This window comes from Sander lucioperca, chromosome 7 (genome assembly GCF_008315115.2).
Source record: "Sander lucioperca isolate FBNREF2018 chromosome 7, SLUC_FBN_1.2, whole genome shotgun sequence".
NCBI lineage: Eukaryota > Metazoa > Chordata > Actinopteri > Perciformes > Percidae > Sander > Sander lucioperca.
In genome coordinates, this window is record NC_050179.1 from 36,450,911 (window position 1) to 36,471,930 (window position 21,020).

At 43.7% G+C, this 21,020-nt stretch overlaps 1 protein-coding gene and 2 long non-coding RNA genes across 3 annotated transcripts in view; 1 reads left to right on the plus strand and 2 right to left on the minus strand.

Annotated features, from left to right (window-relative positions):
* The window catches only part of LOC116036403 (NLR family CARD domain-containing protein 3-like), a 1,020,880-nt gene that overhangs the window by 367,261 nt on the left and 632,599 nt on the right, over positions 1-21,020 (minus strand). The gene's annotated exons all lie outside the window — the stretch shown is intronic.
* LOC118495509 overlaps positions 1-21,020 on the minus strand; it is a 297,118-nt gene that overhangs the window by 271,436 nt on the left and 4,662 nt on the right. The window lies entirely within an intron of this gene.
* LOC118495516 lies at positions 3,147-3,987 on the plus strand. The gene is made up of 3 exons (XR_004897962.1): positions 3,147-3,285; positions 3,381-3,507; positions 3,883-3,987. It is a non-coding gene; the product is annotated as an uncharacterized LOC118495516 (long non-coding RNA).

The following is a 21,020-nucleotide window of genomic DNA, read 5'->3' on the forward strand; positions in this document are numbered from 1 at the left end:
GTCCGCAGACGTTCTGCATCCTGTGGAAATCCACGGTTAGAGAGAGTGGTCCTGCGCTTCTACCTGACTGTGAAGATCTGCGGCCGCGTCATCCAGTCCAGTTAGACACTCGACTGCCTAAACTCGGAGGCGATAGCAGAATTACCTTCCCAGCTACAACATTTACCTGCTGAACATAGACAGTACGTGTACGTGCATGTTCGGTGATGTGCCGACCACAACAACTGTATAATACAGCATGATATTGAGCTGACCGACCCGCGTCCCATAAAACAACATCCGTACCGTGCAAATCAGACTAAGTGTGAACTGATGAAAGGGGAAGTGCAATATCTTCTTCAAAATGGGTTTGCTGAACCCAGCTTTAGTTCTTGGAGTTCACCCTGTCTTGTTGAGTCTAAGCCTGACGGCTCACCCCGCTTCATCACTGATTTTCATAAGGTGAACTCTGTTACAGTGCACGATTCGTACCCATTGCTGAGAATGGAAGACTGTATTGATAACCTCGGGAATGCCAAGTTTGTGAGCAAACTGGACCTGTTAAAAGGTTACTGGCAGGTACCCTTAACTGACCGTGCGGTAGGGCTGTAGCGATACACTAATCTCACGATACGATACGATACACGATATTCAGCTCACGATACGATATGTCACGATATTCAGCCAATGATACAATTCGATACGATTCAATATAATTCAATACACTTATTTTCATTTTCTGAAAGATTTAAAGGGGACAGTGATTTTGGTGACATCTTGTGAGTGTTCCATTTACTTGGATTTAATTAATTGAACTGAAAACTAAAAACATCAATTGCATAATATATGTCTCTGGCTGGACAGAGAGTCTACAGCTTGCAAATGCTGGACAAAATGAATCAAAGATGTGTTGAGAAAATTAGTTCCATTTATTGAAAGCTTACAAGCCTTTGAAAAGTAAATAAAGTGCAGTATTGCAATTAACGTGGCCTGTTCTGAACAGTTTCTTTGACAGCTTTTTTAGCTTGACACTGAATATATGAGGTAGCCAGTCTAGCCACCAGGTAGGTAAACATAGTACCATGGCTTCTCCTCAGAACACACCGAAGAAACGCTGACTTGAGCGTACGCTCTGCACGTGCACGAAACGTAATATGTCTCCATAGCAGCAGGCGGCGCTGCTCTGTATTGTTTCCATCAACGGTCTGATTGTTTCCCAGAAAATGTGAACCGGCAGCTGATTGGACGAACGCGTCACGTGGGTCTTTTTTCTCCGGAAATTCACAGCCAGACTGTCATGGCGGCTCGTTCAGAATACGATCTCATATTGGACTAAAATAGTTCACCGAAACGTGTTTCTGAAAACATTTTAAGAGAGAAATAGGCCGTGCAGTTGCTGAATCTGTCTTCATTTCAGATCGACAAAGGTCAGTTTAAAAGTTTTTCGTCAGATTTTGAAAGACTCATCCGCTCGCCATTTCCGGCTGAGTCCCGACTGCCCTGTCTCCGACTGAGCATGTCAAATCAGCCAAAATGAAGGCCGACGGCTCCTCGGACGGACGAAGGCACGGAACACACCGAACAGACTCGAGTCACCGACCTCGCCAGATGGTCCGACGGCCGATAATCGGCTCTGTGTGTCAGCGGTCAGCGGCCGTAGACGTCGGCGTCTGTGTAAACTTGCTCTACAGCGACACTAGTGGCTGGCTGACCAAATCGCTCTTCCTGCAACGCGAACGGGGGTAAACACGTGGGATTTGAATGGGACTTATGTATCGATAGTCACGGCTTAAAAATCTATACTTTCTTGGGAAAATAAATATCGATTTATATTGCAGAATCGATAAAATTGCTCAGCCTTACCATGCGGCTGTTATTTCGGCGTTTGTTACTCCCGACCATTTTGCACAATACACGGTCATGGCGTTCGGCATGTGCAATGCACCCGCCACATTCCAACGATTAGTGAATACTGTGTTATCTGGGGTGAGAAATTGTAATGCATATTTGGATGACTTAATTATGTACACAGATACGTGGGAGGAGCACCGACGCTTCTTAGAGCAAGTCTTCAGCAGACTCGCTCGGGCCAACCTCACATTTAATTTGGCTGAATGTGAGTTTGGTAAAGCTACCATCACCTATTTGGGTAGACAGGTAGGGCAGGGACAGGTGCGTCGTGTAGAAGCCAAAATGTGTGCCATTTCATTTTGTCCAGTTCCTGCTACGCGTAAAGCGCTGCTTTCGTTTCTAGGGATGGCAGGTTACTACTGAGCTTTCTGCCGTAAGTTCTCTACTGTTGCTCAGCCACTTGTTTACTGAGACCTAAGGTGGATTTTGTGTGATCTGATCTGTGTGTCAGATCGCGTTTGACAGTCTCAAGGCACTCCTATATCACGCCCCCGTGCTTGCGGCCCCTGATTTCGCCAGGGCGTTCAAGCTCGAGGTGGATGCCAGCGCAGTGGGGGCTGTTGCTGTTCTCCTACAGGAAGATGCAGAGGGAATAGATCACCCACTGTGCTATTTTTCTAGGAAGTTCAACAAATATCAACTTAACTACTCCACCACTGAAAAAGAGACGCTTGCTTTGTTGTTGGCCTTACAGCACTTCGAGGTGTATGTTGGATCTAGCTCTTTGCCGGTCGTTGTTTACACTGATCATAACCCCCTGGTCTTTCTCTCTCGTATGTACAACCACAATCAGCGCTTAATGCGTTGGGCGCTGATTGTGCAGGACTACAACTTAGATGTCCGCCACAAGAGAGGTTCAGAGAGAATGTATTGGCTGATGCGTTGTCCAGGTTACAGTAACAGCTGTTGTCTTAGATTTGGGTGTTACACAAACGTGGAGTTTGTGTTTATGGGGGGGGGGGGGTTACAGCACGTGTAACACCCAAATCTAATACAACAGCTGTTACTGTAACCTGGAAACCCAACTCAGCCTAGCCTCCAGCTGATTTTGTTTCAAACGAGGTATTGTGTACTCTGAATCATCCTGTCCTCAGCTAACTCAGAGTCTGACGCTGACTTTCGCTGTGTTGTATCACCTGATTGAAACAGGATACAAAAGAACAGATGACAGGGAATGAACATGCTCCTTTCAAGTCATATTGTTCAAAACAAATCAGAGCTTTTGTTGATAGGGTACTGGCACTTTGGTTCAGCTCTGGTTTTTAAAGACATCACAGGCAACAACAAAGAGCGGAACAGCTTCACATGATGGGCCTTCAGCAGCAGGAACAATCATCCTCCAAGCTGCTGCAGGCCGATCATTGTCAGTGTGAGCTGAATTGAAGAGATAATGAGGTAAATGTTGCATTCTGGAGCCTCGGTACAGTTTGTGGCTTTTTAATGCTTCCTGTGGCTGTAAAGTAGCAGGAGCTCTCTCTATTTTTCAACAGCTACAGCCAAGGCTCTTCTGTGGACTCTGCAGTGGTCGATGTCCCGCCTCGTAAGTCTGCAGAAGATGCTGCAGAATCAGCAAAGACCCCACCGCAGGGTTTTCACACTCGTGCCCTCTGGCAGGAGGTACAGAAGTGTGAAATTCAGGACATCCAGGCTGACCGACAGCTAATATCCTCAGGTCGTAAGCCTCAGCAACAAACCTAATCCATATTGTACACGGTGTTCTTCACATATTTTCTTGTACTTTTTTCGTTTCCTTTTAAACCTCATTCAGTGGGGGAGGCAAAGGAAGGATTTCATTGTAGAAACATGTTTTTAATTGAGCACAAGACAGTAAACGGTGAACATTCATTGCCTTCGCTTAAGCACTGCCGTCGGGCCAAAGTGTCCACTTGCTCTTGCTGCCCTGAGGATATTCTGTTTTTTCTAGCATCGTCCTTATAAAAAAAATAACATTTTATGTGTGAAATCAGCTGCTGAATCTGTCTTCATTTTCAGATTGGCAACGGTCACAATTTTCAGGAGTTTTCCAGAGGCGGTAGTCAAACCGGACGCCCCTGATTTGCATAAAGTTGCCTGGGTTGAACATTATGCAAATGAGGAATCGGAAACTCAACGCCCTGCCTCTTGAAAGTCGCTGCAACGCTACCAAGATGCATTGCATGGCGGCTCACGTAGACAATGAAGGGAAGTGTGGCAGTGGACACGTACCATCTAAAGGTAACTTCAGTTTTTTTCCAACCTGGACCCTATTTGTCCCCATGTTTTTGTCTAAGTGTCTGATGGGATCAACGTTTGGAATTGGTCCAGTATTAAGCGAGAAACAAGCTGCAATGTAACGTTAATGGGCAATTGCGCACCTTCAATTGTGTTTCCCTTTAAACGCCATTAAGAGTGGAAGGCAAAGGAAGCTTTTTCATACATCGTTCATATTACATAGCCATATTTATTCTGCTCTTATAACACTGCACTATATGTCTTGTCCTGTCTATGCACCACCTGTCTATACTTTGTTTATCACATTGCACTTTTCTGCTTTTTTTGCACTTCTGGTTGGACGCAAACTGCATTTCCCTGTGTTTGTACTTGTACTCTGCACAATGACAATAAAGTTGAATCTAATCTTCTAATCTAATTTCAATGTAGAAACTTGTTTTTAATTGTGCATAAGACAATAAACAACAGTGAACATTCACACCTTTCGCTTTAGCACCGTCGTCGGGCCGAAGTATCCATCCAAGCATCGTCCTCAGGACAAAATGAGTCCTCATTAAATAGGAAAACTTTCCTGAGTACATTCATGCTGCCAAAGAAAATAAATCATTTAGATATGGTGCTGAATGTGATGAGCCTCAAGGCCTCTGGAGCAGCGTGTACTAACCTTTTTTTGGCTGGACTACATTAATCTGAAAATCTTTTTAGAGGTTTATTTCAATATAGCGTTTGATTGGCTTTATTGTGACGGTTTAACAAGTTCTCAGACAATCTGCTGAACGGTGCTTAAAGGAGACCTATTATGCGTTCCCTCATTTTCTGTCTAATATATGTTACAATGTCATATTAAACCAAAGCTTCAAATAATGAGGGAAACATATATAAAAGAAATCCCTGAGAGCAAAAACCTCAGATTTCAGATCATTCTGAACGCTCTGGTTTCAAGTTTTTTTAACTCACGGCTCCAACTGACGTCAATCGCGCTGAATTTCTTAATATGGTCATCTGCTCCAGTGTTTACATAACCAACACATTCTCATGAACAGGTTTGTACGATATTGTACGGAAATGTATGCACACCAATTCGCTGAACATTTGCCCTGCAGGGTGAAGGAATGAATTTGAGTGACCGATGACCGGTCTGGCCAAAAAGGCCAAAATAACCTATCTGACTCCACTTAGATCACTATACCTTACACCCTCAAATTTCTTGTGTTCGTTGACTGGTAGATCAGAAATAATACTCAGGATTTGTTCAGTTAAAATTATTAATAAACTTTAGTGAAGAATGATATTGCAATAATACAAGTACGTGTACACGGATCAGATATTGTAAGACAAGACTATCTCTGAAGTCTGTCTTTTTATCCATTTCTGTCTCCTCTTCTGGTGGTGCTGTCATCAGTTTGGATACAGTCCAGATCTTCTCTTGCTACGTTGCATTCCGTTTACCAAAAGTATACATCGGTTACAAAATGTTTTATGATGTTCATATTACTGAATACCTGTGTCTTAATCTTCTAGGGAGTTGCGTGAGAGCCAAGGACATTTTCATGACCTGCGCTACACTTCTTCGCTTGCGAAACACTGCTCCTTGTTATCTCTGCTTCCCGTGGTCAGAGGATACCTTTTTTCTCAGCTTCCAATCATTCCCTGGGTGCTAATATCCCGTACTCCCTTTATAATATCTTATCACTTTAAAAAACCAGATGGTTTCTCATAAACCCAGAGAAGCAGAGACAACAAGGTCAGTTCATGAACTCTAAAGCCTCTCACTTTATTCTCACAAAAAATATATATATCCTACAAGGGATACATTGCAGCCCGGTTCGCAGCTGCCGGTTACAACGAACTCTCTCAATACCAATTTCAAAGATTTTTGTTCACATGAGTCACTTAGACATCAATGCATGGGAAAATAGGGTTAAGGTAAAAAAACAACAAAGCAGTTACCCTTTAAAGATCTTTAACTGTCATAGCAACTGCGTCAGCCACACCACCCGAGCAGCCGGAGTGAAGTTAGGCCTGAGTGTAAATTGTGCAGAAACCTTGCGTAAACAGAAACCAGAGTAAATCCCTCTCTGGGTGACATGGTATCACCAGAGCAGCTCTGCGAGATGATTTCCCTTCTGCACACTGGTTGTTGTCAGTGTCAGCCATCCGGACCGAAAAGTCGTCTGCTGAAGGACTGTGATAAACGCCGAGCTGCCACTCTCTGCTGCCCGCAGTGCAGCAGAACGGCTCCAAACACAAGAGGATCCCATTCGCTTAAAAGCCTCAGCGCCTCTCTCTCTCTCTCTCTTTCCCCCAACATATTTTATTCCATATGTCTTCATTTATACTGTTGTACTTTCATTTGTGTACTTTCATTGTTTTGGATGCCACAACCACACATTTTTACTGCTGTTTTCATCAACATAATTCCACCTGGTAGTTAAGTATATAAAGATACATTATTAGATTAATAGACCAGCGACTTAAAAGCAAAAATTATTTCAAGATAACAATAACAATATTAATAAAATGAAGTCATAACCATCTGTGAAGGTTCTGGTGAATACAACATGTCACAAGCTTCAAATTATTCATGACATTGGTCCTAGACTTTCGCAATGGATTCACCTGTGCGGTGCCATGTCATTTCTCCGACGCTCCATTGTTCCTACCTCTCAATAACCCAAAACATTCCCTTTGGTCCTACATCCCACTAGTCTGACATCCCTTTGTTTCGAAAAACTAAACCATCTGCTCCGACATCCCATTGTTCCGACCATATAGGCTTTTGTGGATCACCTCCCATATATGATAATGAATAGGAATGGGGCATATCCCTGCAATAACCAATGTGAATGTGAAGACTCCTCATCTTGGCTGTTTCAAACAGGAAACTTTGGGATTCCCGACATGTTAAAGCCCATGTTGCAGGTTAACCACCACTGTTGATTAATGGGTACATAAAGTACTCAACATATGTATATCATTGTTAAAGTGCCCATATTATGAAAAAATCACTTTTTCTGGGATTTGGGGTGTTATGTTGTGTCTCTGGTGCTTCCACACACATACAAACTTTGAAAAAAATCCATCCATGGTGTTTAGAGTGAGATACGGTTTCTGAATGTGTCCTGCCTTCAGTCTCTGGGTGAGCTGTTCAAAATCGGCACGGCTTGTGACGTCACAAGCCGAAACGAGCAGGCTAACCGCAACCATTAGCTCGTAGCGTTAGCATGCTAACGCTATGGCTAACGCTAGCATGCTAATGCTAGCATGCTACCTCGTTCTCAATAGCAAAGCACTGCTACAACATACACAAGTTCACCATAATCTACAAAAGAACTACTTACATGTGTGCCCTCATTTAGAAGTCTCCCAGCTAATCCTGCCTTGTAACTGACCAAAGTTGTAGAAACAGCCTTTCTTTTACTGTCTATGGAGCTAGCTAGCTGACATGATCTACATCTGAGCTACTGGGCATGTGCAGTGCAATCAAAGATAGTACAGAAGAAGAAGAAAAGAGGTCTCACTCTGTAGCTAAAACAGAGACCAGCTGAAAAGAGGATCTGCAGCAGTGAGAGAGAGCGGTGCAGTACAACAAAAATATGGTGTTTTTTGAAAATTAAACCATGTAAACCTATTCTGGTACAACCTTAAAATACAATTATGAACCTGAAAATGAGCATAATATGGCTGCTTTAAAAATGTCACCAAATAGTGTTAAAGGCCAGTTTTCGCCGTTTTAGTCGTTTAGTGGGTTTTTTAACGCAATTCGGTGATGACGTCACGTTGGGGAGACGTGCCTCAGCCTAGTACTAGAACTATGGTGACTGACTGGGATGAGGAAGAGGTGGAAGAGGTGTTTTTACTGTCAGTGAATAGCACCGAGTGAAAGTCAATGTTTTCTTTATATCTAGTGACAGTGATCATGTCGTTAGCTAGTTCAGATAAATACTGGTAATCTATATATATATATATATATATAAATAGAAGGCATCATGCTAGCTATGGGCTAACTTGCCAGTCAGTCCTACCTGTGAAATCCCCCGACGTTGTAAACACATTTTCGATTAGATATCTCACGTTTTGATGGACCCTACTAGCTCCAGTAACAACATATTTGCCTAGTGTTCATTTATTACTTGGATGGGGATGCTGTTCGGCTTTTCACAAGTTTAGACAGCTAGCTAAAGCTACGCCGACGTTTTGCTAACGTTAGCGCAACAGCGTTAGCCTAGACGGCTAGGTAAATATTACGACTGCCTTCGTTGTTTCCTATATCTGTGTCCACGTTGTCAACATAAGACATGTGGCGTTAGTGCTCCTTTTGTACCATAATTGTATTGAAAGAAATGTTAAGCTTCGCTCCTACGAGATGGGTGGGTTTTTGTTAGCTACGTTACACACAAAGTTAACTGGCTATAGTTAGCCTGTGCTAGCGGAATTAGCTAACGTTGCAAGCGTTGTAGTGGAAGTTTTTCTTGTTAGCAGCAGGAGTGCGTATCAAAAACACCAGATGAAACAAATAAGGACGATTTGAGGATTAAACCAAAGTTTGGTCTTTGAGTATTTATTTACATTTGCAAATGCAGAGAAAACAGTTTCACAAGTACTCATGGCACATCTGAAAGGGTCTTCTGACCCAGCTAGAAAACCATACATCTATATAGTAAGAACTCACTTAAACCACCCCCCTCCAGGATAAGTTTAGCAGCTACGCAGATGAAAAAACACCACAAACAGTCACAATGACTTTACAACCTTTCCCCTCTGATCCTGCTCTCTACTTAGCCTAAACATCTGTTAAAGCAAGAGACAGAAGGAGATACAGTTCAAAATGTTATGGCCCTTTTCCTCCTTATCTGCTAAAGGTAAACAGTAGGAACGCTGAGTTCCAAAAAGAGAAGGATATTCTCAACTAGGCCAGAGTTTATGATGCCAGTTGCTTCTTCTCTTGGAGTCTCTAAGTCTATAACAAAATTAAAGATTATTAGGAAACTCCTGTAAAGTATATAAGAGAATCTTGTAAGATATCAAACTATAATCTTAAAATAAAATTCCCATTACAGCGTCTCTATTTCAAACATCACTGCAGATTGACTGCTTTTAGCAGGAGAGGTTGATTGTGGGCGACAATACTGTCGTGGTTAGCTTACCAAAACTATTACCGATTGCCGAAGTTGCTGGCTGGTTACGCAACGTTAGGTAATTCCGCTAGCATACAGGCTAACTATAGCCAGTTAGCTTTGTATGTAGCTAACAAAAACTCGGTCGACACCAAAAGCCATATTTTGCAACACCAGTGGCACATAGACAGTGAACAGAGACGGGGCTTTTGTCTGTCGTCTCCCCAATGTGACGTAGTGCAATGCATTGTGGGGGAGAAGAGAATCATTGCAAACCGCTGTAAAATAGTACTACTTTTTCGTATTTTATTCCGTTTTGTGATATCCATTGTATTTGATGTTGTTGGGTAACAGTTTAAATGTTTATTACCAACAAGCAAATTGCACAAATTCATTAGAAAATAAACCCTGTAACATGGGCTTTAAACAAGGCAAAAATCCTAAAGAAATATTATAAATAATTGTCCCTAACCATAACCCTAACCCTAACCCTATGGTCGGAACAATGGGATGTCGGGTTTCAACCTAGTCTCACGGCAGTTCGTGAAATGGTCTTATTTGATCTATTGATTCGTGTATACGGACACGTTTATCTAATTTTTTTCATGGTGGCCAGCATGAAAATGTAAACTAATGTATTTCAATGAGAAGCATATTTCGTGATCACAGCACAACTACGGTAGCGAGTAGTATGAAATGCCGAAAATCCACATAAGGAGGTTGGTTGGGCTGGTGGATGGGTGGCGTTTTGTTTCCCCGTTGTTGTGTTCCTAACAACAACCGTCACATCATTGTCGCGTGTTCCCCGCGGCCGTCTCCCGGCGTGTTAGGCGTCCTTTCCCCGTTCATCTTTTCCTAAACCCAACCTCCGCCATCCCATTGTTGTTGTCGCGTGTCCCCAGAGACCGCGGATCGTGTCCCGGGGTGTGATGTTTGCTTCCCCCGTTCATCTTTTCCTAAACCCAACTTCTGTAAAGATGGTTTCCATTTCGTGCTGGCCACCACGAGAAAAACGTGTTCTTGTACACGAATCAATAGATTAAAAATAACATGACAATTTCACGAACTACCGTGAGACCGTGTTGCGGGTTTATTTGCAGTTTATTTTTTCGAAACAAAGGGACATTGGACTAGTGGGCTGTAGGACCAAAGGGAATATTTCGGGTTATTGAGAGGTCGGAACAATGGAGCGTCGGAGAAATGGGCAGTCCCCCACCTGTGCATCCTTGCTCACAGCTCCTGCGGCCAAGCCTCCTCTCTCTTTGAGATGCATTTTTAGAATGGAGACATCCTTCAAGATGGAGTGCTGAGATCGATTTATGGGGAGAGAGGAGTAGAGTAACGACAAGTGTGTGTTAAGTGTACTACAGTGTCAATATTTTTTTCTGATGAAGGACACTTAATTAAATTAAAATAGATGGAGTTTTCTTTCCCCAGCGGAAATACTCCTGGCAGGGAAGGGTTGGAATCAATGAATAAATAAAAGTGAAAAGGTTAAAGACTTTCTTTTGGCTCCGAGGTGGTGGTGTTGTGCTTTGAGGACTTGTGTATTTTAAATTCTCCTCACATATTTTATTGATTAGTTTGGCTTTGACCTGCAGAAACAAGACAGCAGGGATGGAAGCTAATTGGCGAGGATCTGCATTTTACATTAACTCCTGTGTTTAAACAAGATGTCAGAACAGCTGAGCAGACGGAGTCGTCGCTGTTTCACAGTCTGAGATCCCTTCAGGCGGCTGTGATCCGTGGACCACCTACATGCCACGCTCTCCCTCCCTCACTCTCCAGATCTCCCAGGCACGAGTTGTTTTCAGGGTGCTAATGAAAGGTGTGTGTGACCACCAACCGTGCACACACCTGCCTCTTCTCTGGGCGATGCAAGAGTCGTGGTGTGATTTCATGAATGTGGGCTGATTGAGGAATGAGGGAGACTGTCGTCCCCCAGAAAAAAAAAAAAACACTCCTATAAGTTGTTTGTTCAGGCAGCAATCTCAAACTTCTTCATCAATCTCAAACTTCTTCTCTGTATGACAACAACTTGCACAAAGCATCAATATCATCTACGCTTTTCATTATTTGTCACACTCTAAGGGCTGACATGTGGGCGTGACAAAACAATGTTTTTTTCAATTTCAGAGGTAATTCAGCGCAGAAATGTGGTTTATATATTGATGGAATCGGCAGTTTCTCACACGGCGAAGTAGGAGAAGATTTGTCACTCATACTATCATACAGCTGTTGATGTGTTGAGGGACATTTTGACTTATCACAGCAGGAAATACACAGGGGGAACTAATACCATTAACTCTGGTTGGATGTTGTGTTGTAAACGCTGCTGTGACGTGAAATGTCCTGCGCTTGTAGCATCATTTTGTAAAGTATCTGTATGTACAGCATATTAACTGTTGGTGCATTTGCTTAGTGTGTATTTTGAGCAATTTGCCCCAGTAGACTGAAAGCACAATGTGCTAATAAAACACTGAAACTGAAAAAAAAACTGCTGAAACCTGTTACAGAAAGATGTAGGACAGACACCTTTAGCCCTTTAATTAGCTTATTAAGCTTGATTGTGGTGTTCTGTGAAATACTTTCTGCAAATCAGATGTCACTTGTGGGACTAAACGTGATAAACTGTAGTTTAGTGCAGGCATCTATCATCCTAAAAATGAATCACGCAGAGAAACCTTGCACACTAAGTCCAACATTTTCGTAAAACTATACAAAAATTGAGTCTAAAAGCAGTAAGGGTGATTTGTTTTCCCTCTCTTCTAAACTTAACTAAGTCGTTTTGGTGCCTAAACCTAACCAAACTGTGACTGTTTCACAACGTTACAAGTTTAAAACCGCAACGTTACGTTCTCTGGTTTAGATATGAGGACTGAAAACGCTCCTGTAAAGGGGAGGAATAAACAACCAGCAATCAGTGCAATGAAATGCCACAACGGGGAAAATAAATGCCACACGCCGCCGACAACAATGGGACGGACCGCCACACGGGGATGCAATCCCTGGGCGCAGGGACATGATCCGCGGTCTCTGTGGCACGCAACAATGGGGACATGAAACGCCACAACAACGGGACGGTTGAGGTTAGGATCAGTTTAAAACGATTATATTCGAGTTAAGGCAGTACCCCGATTTCTCAAATGCCATGTAAACTAGAGCCTGGATCGGGCTGAATTTTTCCGTCCGAACCCGGCCCGAGCCTGACAGAGCCGTGACCGACAGGCATTATGATATTTATGTCCAAGCCCGACACAGTTAAAATCTTGTTTTGTTTTCTCATACTAATGATACATGTACGTTTGTTTGTGTGAAAAGTCCGCTTTTATTAAGTAACTGGAAGGCATTCGGAAATGTCAACAGATGAGCGCATCAGCGCACACGGGGGAACAAGCTCACGTTAATAAGCTGTTTAATTTAACCCTTGTGTTGTCTTCTCTTCAACCTTGAAAAAAACACTTTTTTTCTAACATTTGTGACGCCTTTTTCACAATTTGTTTTTGCTTTTTCCAACGTTTTAATTTTTTTAATTTTTCTATTACACATTTTCAGAGCTTATTTCTACGTCCAATATTTTCTGATATAAAACAAAAATGTAAAACGGGCCAATGTGACCCGAAGTCAACACAAGGGTTAAAATGTTCAACGTGTTAACCTTTCCTGCTTGCTTCGATTCCGACCGTGATCAGAAAACCAGGGGAGACTCGTTACCTCCGGGGCCGACGTTATATAACGTCGGGGTTAAAATCCCGTTTCTGGTGAGACGTTGAATGAACTTGGCTTTCAGTCTGGAGTTTATCTCGGACACCACACACACTGTGTACAAAACTTAAACTTATTCCACCAACTCTGCTCAGTCGCATCTACACGTCTGCTTCCTCTTTCTCTATCTCTCTTCTGCCCACTTTACACACGCAATGAGCTCTCTTAAAGATCTGTCCGAACCCGACCTGGCCCGTCGGGTACCGTCGGGACGCGTCGGGCTCGGGTCGGGTATCCATGCCTTAATGTAAACACCTTACCCCGGTTAAAATCTGATTTCTAATAACTTGGTTAACAGAGGTAGAGAACCCCTTCAGTAACCGGGGTATCCCTGCATGTATACACCTTAACGGGGCTATGATCGGTCTCCGCATGCTTCAACTGCTCTCCTCACTCCTCTCTTAATACATCCATGACTCTGCTGGAGTGGTTTTTGAACCAAAAATAATCCGTCAGCGCTGTCGTAGTCGTTGCTATGACACCATACAACATAACAGCGATGCCCGAATCAGCGGCGGGCCATCAGCAGCAAAAAGCCTGTGGTGCGTCTGTTTTACTCCCCGCCGAGGCAGCAGCGGACATTGGCAGATGACTAAACAGACTGTCCATCTCCGGGGCTCCGGGTCAACGTTTGTCGGCAAAAACGTGGAGGGACCGAGCAGCCCCCGCTGTGGCCGTTGGCTAACGTTAATGTTAGTTAGCTAAAGAAGTTGGATTGCTAATTCCACCCGACACTGGATAACGTTACTGATGTAATGAGCCAAACAAGTTGTAAGTCGTATGGCGAGGACACTGTGCGTTTGTGACCTACATGAGATGTCTTGTGTATCACTCGGAGCCGGTCAGGTTGGTAACAGCTAGTTTAATCAGCCACAGAAACTGTGTGTGAATGCTCATCTCAAAGGACAACAGCAAGCATGCTCTGTCTCGTTGGAAATCCTCCATTGCTGTGAGGAATTTCACATTTCTACATCCTAATTTTCTCCCCATTCTTCCCCGGGGAGAACTGGCATAACCTGATTATTCACTTAATAATAATAGTTTAAGACCATACCCCACTTCCTGTTGTGCATGTACACCCACGGTATATCGTCATACGATTTGGAGGAGTTGATGGGACAGAATGGTCTTTCCTCGAGAACATACAAGCAGCAGTGAGATAAGACATAGAGTAAAAATTCAAACAATTTATTTAGTGGATACACTGTGCAGAATTGAAATGCTGCAAACGCTCGGTGGTGAACCAACAGCCTGTTTATATGCCACTGATGTTTTGCTTTCACCTCCGTCAGTGAGAGTGAACACAAATTAAGGCTGCTGCACCGCTGGGAGCAAACACATCATTCAAGCAGAAAGAAAGCAAGAAAACACTGAATGTTTAACGCACCCTGATGTGACCCCGCTTCATTAGTCCCGAGAGCCTGACAGGTGTGTGACTGCACCGAGAAAACTGTGTTAATTGAGTTCAAGTTGTGAGTTTACTGCATTGAGAAATGTAAATTTCAACGCTTTAATTTATCAAAGTTTAGAAGCTATCGAGTGCCACAACAATCACTTTGTCCACAAACACATTCAAAACAACAGTTATGGTTCCAGCCTGGTCTCACAGAATTCCGTGAAATGATCACAAACTGTTAACAGCGGATTACGTGGTGGTGGCACGGAATGTCTGAAAATTCCGTGTGGCCACCACGGAAAACAATGCCAATGTAAAGTCAATGAGAAGATGACGAAGTAGCTTTTAAGTGCGACAACGCTAGCGAGTAGTATGAAAGCCTGAAAATCTGCACAGGGAGGTTGGTCAGGGTGGTAGATGGGTCAAACAATACAGGACTTTCACCCAGGAGACCAGGGATCGTGTCCCGCGTATCACGTTTCCTAAACCCAACCGTAACCGTCCTGTTCCTCTTTTCCTAAACCCAACCCGTTGTTGTCCTGCCCACCCACAACCTTTTCCTTAAAGCGTAACTCTCGCCAAAATGCAACCTAGGGTCTTTTTGTGAATGTACCCGAGTCAAACTTTACGTTTAAAAGCATATTTAGGACGGAATCGCCACTTTTAAGATTTACTGTATTCTCGTTTTTCGGTCAAATGGCCTTTTGAATGGGAGTGCTACTTTTATGCCAGTCTCAAAATAGCTATTTTTAAAACACTAAGAAGGCTCGACACAACATGAGACTTTGCTCCAAGTATCACCAGGGGCTCTACACCTTAACGAAAGCATTGACAACATTGTTTGTGTACACAGAGTTTACTAAAAAGAAAGGTTTTGAGCAACTCACGTTAGCAGTTGTTGTTTACGCTATCCGCCATTTTCCCAGTCCAAAATAGGCGATCTCCGAATGTGAATGAACGGACTCCATAGGAGGAAATGTCATTCTTATATGAGGCTCCTTTTTCAACTACAAGGTCAATATTGTGTTTCACTTTCTTCGCTGTTTTCTTGCTTTTTGCTGGCATGTTTCTCTACAGAGCTCCCCCTACAGCATCAGAATAGATATTTGGCAGCTCCTCAGCCCAGTCTCATGGTCACGTTATTGAATCTATTGATTTGTGTACTGAACACCTTAATGTCGTTATTTTCGTGTGGCGAGCATGAATTTTAAAGTAACTTATTTCAATGGGAAGCATATTTCGTGATCACAGAATGATTACGGTAGCGAGTAGTTTTGATAAGGCGAAAATCCGCGCAGGGAGGTTGGTCGGGGGGGTGGACGGGTCAAACAACACAGGACTTTCACCCAGGAGACCGGGGATCGCGTCCCACGTGTTGCAGTTCCTTTACGCGTTCTCTTCCTAACCACAACCGTCCCGTTGTTGTCAGCGTCTCCTGCGTGTGACGGTTCGTGTCCCTGAGCCCGGGGATCGCGTCCCGCGTGTAGCGGCCCATCCCGTTGTTGTCGCCGGCGTGTTACGTTTCATTTCCCCGTAGTTCCGTCCCCCAGAGCAGCCCAGTGTCGTGGCAGTTCATGAAATGGTCATGTTCGAAAATCGTGACCTGTACACAAAAAAACGAGACAATCGTGACCTGTACACGAATCAATAAATCAAAATAACGTGACCATTTCACGAACTGGCGTGAGACCGGGTTGAGCTCCTACGTTTACTTGTGTCTGACTCCTCGCTCGGTCAGTCTGCCGTTTGGGGCGTGTGGTATGTGTGCAGTGCCGTGAAGCAATTTGTTACATAGCAAGACCTGATATCACGCCGCGCCTCGCGACCTCGCCGGCCCAAAGTGGCAAGGGTGGTTTTTCCACTCACAGGCGCTAGGGGGGAGCAAGACGACCACCATTCAACCCAAAAAAAGTCATATAACTATTCCAATGACTCCGAAGCTGTTCAGTTAACGTAAATTAAGCTAAAAAAAACTGCATAGTTCCCGTTTAAAGGAAACATATTCTGCTCATTTTCAGGTTCATACTTGTATTTTGTGTTTCTACTACAACATGTACATGCTTTAATGTAAAAAAACAACTTGGGAATCTCACTTTTTACAATATGGGACTTTTATGATAGTTCACACTGTAGAAGGCAACTGATGCAGTGCATTCTCATGAACAGGTTCGTATGACATTGTACGAAAACTTTAGCCGCCGTTGCAGTTAAGTTTAGCCGACAAAAGGTCACCGTCCTGCCGCAACGACAGTTTTAATTTAAGATTAGAAATAAGATTGTGGTTTGGGTTAAGACAATGGTCCCCTTAAGTAGTACTCCCGGGACATGAACACCTGTTTCCTGGGTGAAAGTCGCTGCTAAACAGCCTCTGGAAGGAACTTGTTTTGGTGGAACATGTGTACGTTCAAAAGTAGTTTTAGTCGTGCAACAGAAAACTCAGATTGGACAGATAGTCTAGCTAGCTGTCAGGATTTACCCTGCAGAGATCTGAGGAGCAGTTAAACCCTAGGCCTCATAATTCGCCTACCGTGGAATTTCCTGCAGCACTGAAGCAATCCCAGAAGTGGAACGTTGAGGATATAGACTTGAGGTGTGTCTCAAATCGCGCACTTCTGTACTTATACTAGCTTTTTTAGTACACTCAAAATGTCACTCATCGAAGTGTGGTCAATGCAGTGCACTACAAGTACCCGGATGGTGCACTCATAACGCTCAAAAAGTTGAGTGTGGACCGATGGACACTTTCCACACTCAACGGTCGCCATCTTGCTACGTAGCGGAAGGGGCGAAGCTAACAAAAGTTTAAAAAACTTTCGATAATGGCGGCCGAAGACGCGACAGCGACAAAAATCATTTTGCTATACTTGTATAACATATAAGCCACCTGTTTATGTATATTAAGGTCATTTTGCAGTCGGTGATGATTTTTGTACCGCGAATTATAACGTTTATATGTACCGTAATTTGACGTGCTATCAAGCTAGCTTTAGCTAACCATAGCTAGCTATCTTACAGCGGCACAGTTAAACCAAAGAGTATGAAGTTACTTCTATACCCCTGATGTTCACAAAAAAATGTGTTAAATTGAAATCCGACACCATTGTTAGCTTTATTAGACCTTGGGGTAGATGTTACATAAGTGGCATGACGAAATTCAAACTGTAAATACTCTAATTACGCCGAAAATGAGGCTATCTAGCCACACTATCGTCCTCACTGTAGAAGATTTAGCGTTAGATGTGTGATCTTGTACATATAAATTACATATTAGCAGTAATGTTACAGTACGTTAATGCATGTAATGTTATAACGTATTAACAGTGCTGTTTCTGTCCTGATCTGACTTATATAATCGTTAGGGACAGACGAGGACACAAGGTCCCTCATTCAGTGGAGGACGGTGAACGCCTCCAGCTTTACGGGCAAGCGGAATGCTGCCCTGAATGGATATGAGTAAGTAAATGTGTATAATATCTTCCTATCGTTATATATTGTACTGTGGACCTATATTTTACATTGCTAGCCTCATACAAATTGTATTTTCATTAGGGCGTACATTGAAAGTCGAGGGCTGAAGGACAGGGTTACCCCCCTTTTTTTTAAAAAAAAATGGGAGAACCTGAAACAAAAATACAAGGTTGGTTAACTGTCAGAATAATTGTGAGTTAATCAGCCCTAAGGATGTAAGCATTTAGTTTTAGTTTGTTTTGATCTAAATTTAAATGTTTTCTGTTGTCCGTAGGATCTGAAATGCCCCAGAACTGGGGTCAGCATTGAGGGGGGTGAGGCAACCGCTGCGTCCTGGAAGTGGTATGCTTTGATGGATGAGGCAATTGGGGGCAGGCCGTCTGTAACGCCGCCTGTCCTCATTGCCTCATCATCCCAGGACGTGGCGGTTGTTGAACCCCCCTCGGTAGTGACCCCAGAAAGGGACACAGCCAGGGCTTCCACGGCATCCACTCCAAAACGGAGGCGAGTGGATGTCGTGGAGGCCCTGAAGGAATTAGAAGAGAGGGAGCTGATGTATGAGCAGGAGATGAAGAAGATGGAGGAGAAGGCAAGAGAGAGAGAGGAAGCAAGAGATGAAAGAGAGGAGAGGTGGCACCGTGAGGCATTTGAGAGAGAGGAACGGCGTTTCGCAGAGATGAGGGAGAGGGATGAGAGAAGAGACAAAGAGATGAGGGAGAGGGATGAGAGGAGAGACAGGGAGGTAGGTATGAGGGAGGAGCGATTCCTGTCTTAGCTGGAGAAGCTTGTAAATAAATAAATGTAATTAATAACAATATGATCTGTCTATTATTACTGTACTCTGAAAGTGTGATGGTTACCCTCCGATATATATATATATGGGGGTGTGATGAAGAGTGGCAATAATAATCACAGTAAAGATAATGGAACAGTGACTAGAAATAGATGTAGTAGTTCATGGCACTGCAGGGCGATACAGGATGTAGCAGGACACTGGAGGGCACTGCAGGGTGTAACAGGGCATGCATCAGGACCACGGCATCAGCTGCAATCATGATTTAGGTGCCACCCTAATCCAAGGAAATATGCTGGGCTGAAAAAAAAAAACATAATGACTCCGGGGAGTAAACTCCCCAGAGCTAAGTTAGTAACAAGCATTTCTGGGATTGCTTAAATTTTTTTGAACTGATTATTGAACTGATTAGTGAACTGATTAACAAGAACAGCAGAACATTTCACAAAAGAACAGCAGAACAACAATACATTTAAATTGCATAATCGTGGTCCGGTACAACACACGTGATTGCCATCCTGTGCCTGTCCTCTGCTCCACAGATAGCACCTTGAGGGGCTGGTTGTGGATAGTCCCCTGCCTCCAACAGGTCCCCATTGCTTAGGCAGATGTTATGAAGGACCGTGCAGCAGGCAATGACCTCCAGGACATAGAGGACATCCACCTCCAGCGCCTTCAAAAATATGGACCTCCATCTGGTCTTCAGGATACCAAAGGCTCTCTCCACAACACACCTCGCTCTAGACAGGTGACCGTTGAAGCGGACCTGGAGTTGGTTTTATAGAGGCTGCCTGTAGGGAGTCATGAGGGCGATGGGTTGCCTGAGGCAGGGGTAGCCACCATCCCCAATGATGCAGAAACCGGGTGGAGGGTACCTTTGCTGGTAGTACAGGGGGCTGTGTTTTAAAACCCTCGCATCATGAGCCGACCCGGGGAAGCCAATGAAAACGTCAATGAACTTGGCTGTGTGGTCACACACAGCCTGAAATTGAACAGAATAAAAAATCTTCCTGTTCAGGTAACAGGCTGCGTCATCGATGGGGGGCGTCACACGGACATGGCAGCCATCAATGCTGCCGACAACCCTGTTGAAGGCCGCTGACCCGGCCAATCGTGCAAAACCTGCACCAACATGAGGCAAGTCCTCCTCTGATGGAAGGCGAACGACCTGGGGGAGGAGAGAGAGGACTTTCCTGCTGGTCTTGTGGACAGCACGGTGCACAGTGGCCCGGGGCATAGCAAAGGCTCTGGCTACAACACGGTAAGAGGTACCGCTGGCGAGCCAAAAGAGGAAGACGAGGGCCTCGATGACAGGTCCCCAGCCATGGTCACACGCCGTGCCGAGGATGGCCATCAGACCGTTAAAGGATCCCCTGGAGAGTCTGAAGTCTACCCTCATGTCGCTTTCCCCATCAAAGTACAGTGCCAGCAACGGGACCGTATTGTTCACCTGGCAGTACTGCCTGGGGTTGGGAGTCTGTAGAACAATTAACACAGGACCATCTTTTAAAATAAAATTGTATTGAATGTATTTCATGTGGTGTGTTATCTTTAGCGTTGTACTTTGTATGACTGTAGCTAGAATCTATTTAAATGTCTATTGGGTTTCCTATGCCTTTATTGTCACTGTAATTGGCTAGCTAATAGATCAATCATTAAAATTAAACATTCTTATATAAACATAATATGACTATCTATATTAACGTTAGCTAATATCACTTGGACACAATTTTATTCCTCCACTTTTGCTATAATAACTCATAATGGTCATTTTGGGGTATTTTTAAAATAAAATGAATTAAGAGCAAAGTATGAATATCAACATACCGGTATGTTTTCCGCTAAAAGGAGTTGGATGACACGACGGCGTCGTCGCAATCCTCTCATTCTCGCAAAAAACAGAGGGCAAATACAAGCAACAATAAAAACAATCGCATTCATTTTGAAGAACAAAGCAGAAAATGTAATTTTCGCGGGCGACAATAGGTGGCGGGAATGCTCTGCCCTGGGATCCCCCGGTCACAATTTCACAGAAGAAGAAGGAGGAGGACTGCGATGTTTTGATCGTCACTTCCGGTAAGTACATAAGGCAGTGCGCGATTTGAGACAACACTCCCCCGTCAAATCTTACGCACTATGCAAGTAAGTACATAGTGTACGAAGTGCACTTCCCTTAGTGCACTAAGGGAAGTGCGCGATTTGAGACACACTATATGTCTGGAATATGTCAACACTACACAACATTTGACATAATCAGGGTTCATACGGGTGCTTGAAATCCTTGAAAATGCTGGTAGGGGCAGTTTTTTACAACTTGACCTACTTTCACTTAGCTAACTACTACTGCTAACGTACATTCATAAATCCTGTATAACATCGT